This window comes from Rhinoderma darwinii, chromosome 5 (assembly GCF_050947455.1).
Source record: "Rhinoderma darwinii isolate aRhiDar2 chromosome 5, aRhiDar2.hap1, whole genome shotgun sequence".
In the NCBI taxonomy this organism is placed as follows: Eukaryota; Metazoa; Chordata; class Amphibia; order Anura; family Rhinodermatidae; genus Rhinoderma; species Rhinoderma darwinii.
Genome location: NC_134691.1, coordinates 10,861,245 through 10,867,229, shown reverse-complemented (window position 1 = coordinate 10,867,229; position 5,985 = coordinate 10,861,245).

The window sequence follows — 5,985 nt, the reverse complement described above, 5'->3', positions numbered from 1 at the left end:
ACCATCTTGCTGTCCACAATCCTGGCCACCTCGAATTCCACCCCCTCAGGGGTGAGGATGGGAACAGGAGGTCTCCTCGAGGGAGCCAAGGACGGGGAGCAGCGTTTGAGGAGGGAGGCATGAAACACGTAGTGTATCCGAAAAGACGGGGGTAACTCCAGCCGGAAGGAGACAGGATTGAGGACCTCAATGACCTTATACGGCCCAATAAACCGGGGAGCAAACTTCTTGGACGGAACCTTGAGACGCAAGTTCCTAGACGACAACCACACCAGATCCCCGACCATAAACAGGGGGTTAGCAGAACGTTTTTTATCAGCCTGAGTTTTTTGTACGCTCTGGGACACCTCTAGGTTTTTCTGAACCTGGGCCCAGACTGTGCACAGTTCCCGATGAACGACCTCTACCTCGGGATTGTTGGAACTACCAGGTGAAACGGAAGAGAACCGTGGATTAAACCCAAAATTACAAAAAAAAGGAGAGACCCCTGACGAGTTACTGACCCGGTTATTAAGGGAAAATTCGGCGAGGGGAATGAAAGAGACCCAATCAAATTGACAGTCAGAGACAAAATACCTTAAGAATTGTTCTAGAGATTGATTAGTTCTCTCCGTTTGGCCATTGGTTTCAGGATGGAAGGCAGAGGAGAAGGACAGATCAATCCCCAACTTCATACAGAAGGCTCTCCAAAACAATGAAACAAATTGTACCCCTCTGTCCGAAACAATATTGACAGGGACCCCATGGAGACGCAGGATGTGTTTGACAAACAAGGTAGCCAACGTTTTGGCGTTGGGTAGTTTCTTGAGGGGCACAAAGTGGCACATCTTACTGAAGCGGTCCACCACCACCCACACCACCGACTTGCCTTGGGATGGAGGCAAATCGGTGATAAAATCCATGGAGATATGTGTCCAAGGTCTCTGGGGAATGGGCAACAAACGCAGTAAGCCCGCTGGTCGGGACCTGGGAGTCTTGGACCTAGCACAAACCTCACAAGCGGCGACGTAGGCCTTAACGTCTTTAGGCAACCCAGGCCACCAATAATTTCTGGTAATGAGGTGTTTGGTACCCAGGATGACTGGATGGCCAGATAGTGCGGAGTCATGATTTTCCCTAAGTACCCTTAGCCGGAATTGCAGGGGAACAAACAGCTTGTTCTCAGGAAGGTTCCCGGGAGCTGCACCTTGATGAGCAGCAATATCAGAGACTAAATCAGAATCGATCGAGGAAATGATTATACCTGGAGGCAAAATACAAGCAGGATCTTCCTCCGAAGGAGGGCTGGCCATGAAGCTACGCGACAGTGCATCAGCCTTAATATTTTTAGACCCAGCCCTATAGGTAACTAAAAAATTGAATCTGGTAAAAAATAACGCCCATCGAGCTTGTCTCGGGTTTAGCCTCCGGGCAGATTCTAGGAAAACCAGATTCTTGTGGTCGGTAAGGACCGTTACATGGTGCCTAGCCCCCTCCAGGAAGTGGCGCCACTCTTCAAATGCCCATTTAATGGCTAAGAGTTTGCGGTTGCCAATATCATAGTTACTTTCAGTTGGCGAAAACTTCCTGGAGAAGTAGGCACAGGGGCGGAGATGGGTGAGGGACCTGGTACCCTGGGACAAGACAGCCCCCACTCCCACCTCAGATGCGTCAACTTCCACGATAAATGGCTCCATTTGGTTGGGCTGAACCAGCACCAGGGCCGAGACAAAGCACTTCTTAAGGACCTCAAAAGCCTGGACAGCCTCAGGAGGCCAGTGGAGGAGATCAGCACCTTTGCGAGTGAGGTCCGTAAGGGGCTTAGCTATGACCGAGAAGTTAGCAATAAATCTCCTGTAATAATTAGCGAACCCCAAAAAACACTGTAACGCCTTCAGGGAGGCAGGTTAGACCCATTCCGCCACAGCCTGAACCTTGGCGGGGTCCATGCGGAATTCATGAGGAGTGAGGATTTGACCCAAAAATGGAATCTCCTGTACCCCAAACACACATTTTTCAGTTTTAGCAAAGAGTTTGTTTTCCCGAAGGACCGGGAGCACCTTCCTGACATGCTCAATGTGGGAGAACCAGTCCTTGGAAAACACCAGTATGTCATCAAGGTACACTACCAGAAAAATCCCCAGGTAATTTCTCAAAATCTCATTTATGAAATTCTGGAAGACCGCAGGGGCATTACACAACCCAAAGGGCATGACGAGGTATTCGAAATGGCCTTCGGGCGTGTTAAACGCAGTCTTCCACTCATCCCCCTCTTTGATGCGAATAAGGTTATACGCCCCCCGTAGATCCAATTTAGAAAACCATTGGGCCCCCTGAACCTGATTAAAGAGATCAGGAATCAAAGGAAGGGGATACTGGTTCCTTACCGTGACCTTATTCAGGCTACGGTAGTCAATGCATGGCCTAAGACCACCATCCTTCTTCCCCACGAAGAAGAAGCCAGCACCTACCGGAGAAGAAGAGGGACGAATGTAACCCTTGGCCAGGAATTCCTGGATATACACTCTCATAGCTTCACGTTCGGGACAAGAAAGATTAAATATCCTACCCTTAGGAAGCTTAGCTCCTGGTACCAATTCGATAGCGCAATCGTATTCTCTATGAGGAGGTAACACTTCGGAGGCCTCCCTAGAGAAAACATCAGCAAAGTCCTGAACAAACTCGGGTAGCGTATTCGCCTCCTTAGGGGGAGAAATAGAATTAACAGAAAAACATGACGTACAACATTCATTACCCCATTTGTTTAGCTCCCCAGTATTTCAGTCAAACGTGGGATTATGCAACTGCAACCAGGGAAGACCTAGAACCAAATCGTACGATAATCCCTGCATCAACAGTACAGAGCATTGCTCTAAATGCATGGAGCCAACAAGGAGTTCAAAAACAGGGGTATGCTGTGTAAAATAACCATTAGCAAGAGGAGTGGAGTCGATACCCACTACCGGGACAGGTTTAGGCAAATCAATCAGAGGCATAGCAAGGGACATAGCAAATTCCACAGACATGATATTAGTAGAGGAACCTGAATCCACGAAGGCACTGCCGGTAGCAGACCTACCACCAAAAGAGACCTGAAAGGGAAGCAAGATCTTAGTATGTTTCATATTTACGGGAAATACCTGTGCGCCCAAGTGACCTCCCCGATGATCACTTAGACGCGGAAGTTCTCTGGCTGCAATCTTACGCTTAGGACAGTTGTTCACTTGATGCTTGTCGTCCCCACAGTAGAAGCAGAGACCATTCTTCCTGCGGAATTCTCTACGTTGTTGGGGGGACACGGAGGCCCCGAGTTGCATAGGTATCTCTGAATCTTTCGGGGAGGAACGAAGCAACGGAGCTTCGGGAGGCATCATGGGGGAGTCGGAGGAGAAAACACATAAACGTTCACGTTGTCGTTCCCTGAGACGTCGGTCAAGTCATACCGCTAAAGCCATAACCTGGTCTAGGGAGTCAGAAGAGGGATAGCTAACTAGCAGGTCTTTCAGGGCATTCGACAGACCCAACCTAAACTGGCACCTTAAGGCAGGGTCATTCCACCGAGAAGCTACGCACCACTTCCGAAAGTCAGAGCAATACTCCTCAACAGGTCTCTTACCCTGACTTAAGGTCACCAGCTGACTCTCGGCAAAGGCAGTCCTGTCAGTCTCGTCATAAATAAGTCCGAGAGCAGAAAAGAAACAATCAACGGAGGAAAGTTCAGGGGCGTCAGGAGCCAAGGAGAAGGCCCACTCTTGGGGCCCTTCCTGAAGCCGGGACATAATTATACCCACCCGCTGGCTCTCAGAACCTGAGGAATGAGGCTTTAAACGAAAGTAAAGCCTACAACTCTCCCGAAAGGAGAGAAAAGCCCTCCGGTCCCCTGAGAACCGGTCGGGCAACTTGAGGTGGGGTTCAAGAGGTGCGGTGAGGGGAACTACCAGGGTAGCATCAGGCTGGTTGACCCTCTGAGCCAGGGCCTGGACCTGTAGCGAGAGACCCTGCATTTGCTGAGCCAGGGTCTCACGGGGATCCATAGTGGTGTCAGGGACCAGGGGTAGACTAGGTATGGGCTTGTGATTATGTAATGGCAGGGGGTAGGGAGACGGACAAGTGAGCCCTAATCTACCCGCCACTCTGTCCCTGCCTACTTGCAACGACCCGCCCTAGGCGACGGGGTACAACTGGGCGGCGGTCCCTGCGCTCAGTAAGTGCATGACAAACACAACAAACATACAAAGGAACACAAGCAAGGAAAAGGGGCCGTTGCCCACGGCAACACCGTGAGCAACCAGAGTGGTGAACGAGCCGAGTCAAGCCAGGAGTGTGCGAGGTACAAAACGAAAAGCTGAAGAGTAGTCGGTAAGCCAGGGTCTGTATGGAGCAGGATCAAAAATAGCAGGAGCTGTAGCTGGGCCAGGAAACCACCAGGAAAGAATCACAAGCACCGAGGGACAGGAAGTGCAGGCTTAAATAGACCGAGGGCGGGAGCTAGCTGAGTCTGGCCAGGTTACGATAGGCTCTCCCACTCCTAAGCCTGCCAGCCTGAATGGTGGAAGCAGGAGTCAGTCTCAGGGATGTATTCTCAGGTGCTGACTGATTAGTTCTGGGAGTTAACCCCGAAGCTGTGCCTGGCAGATCCTTTACAAAGGCATTATAAAAAAATAATAATAACAAACATAATTGGTATCGCCATATCCGTAAAAGTCTAAACTATTACAATAAAACATTATGTAACATGCTCAGTGAACCCGTAAAAAAAATGTAAAACGCCAGAATCGCTGTTTTTTGGCCACCTCATCTCCCACAAAAAAAAAAGAATAAAAAGTAATCAAAACCTCGCATGTACCCCAAAAAAACGACAACTCATCCCGCAAAAAAATGCCCTCTCACCGCTCAATCGACGGAAAGATAAAAAGTTATGGCTCTCAGAATTTGGCGACACAAAATAAATAAAAAAAATTACAGTTCGGGTTTTCATTAGTAAAATATGAAAAACTATAGAAATTTGGTATCGCCGTAAACTTATTGACCCACAGAAGAATAAAGTTAACATGTCATTTTAATTTCACGATGAGCACTTTAAAAACGAAACCCCAAAAATACGGCGGTAGCACTGACTTTTTCATTTTCCACCCCACAAAGTTTTTTTTCCCATTTCCTGGTACATTATAAGGTACAATAAGGCTTCGTTCACATCTACATCGGGACTCCGTTCATGGGTTCCATTGAAGCTTTCCGTCAGGGGAACCCATGAATGGAATCCAAACTGAAATAGTCTGCATCCCCATTGATTTCAATGGTGACAAATCCGGTGCAAATGGTTTCCAATTGTCACCGTTGTTTAAGGGTTCCATCGTTTTGACGGAATCAATACCGTAGTCGACTGCGCGATTGATTCCGTCAAAATGACAGAACCCTTAAATAATGATGACAAACGGAAACCATTTGCACCAGATCAATCACAATTGAAATCAATAATGATGCAAACCTATGGTTTCCGTGTGTTTCAGTTTGTATTCCGTTCATGGGCTCCTCTGACGGTGAGGTTCGATAGAACCCATGAACGGAATCCCAACGCAGATGTGAACGAAGCCAAAATGGTTCCATGAAAAACGGCAACTCCTCCTGCAAAAAAATCAAGCCCTCATAGGACTATAGCAAAGGAAAAATAAAAAGTTATGGCTTTTAAAAGGTGGGGAGGAAAAAATGAAAATAAAAATCTGAAAAAAGTCTGCGGCGGGAAGGGGTTAAACCACGTTTTGCTTCAGTACCTCCGTTTGTCCTTCTTTCCTTGGTATTGCATTGATCAATTCTTCTCATCATTTTTTACACTCATTTGATCTTCTTACATCTAGCGTAGGATAAACAATTTGCTCCTGGACCTGATACTATTTATTCTTCTCATAGTCATATATATATATATATATATATATATATATATACTACCGTTCAAAAGTTTAGGGTCACTTAGAAATTTCCTTATTTTTTAAAGAAAAGCACAGTTTT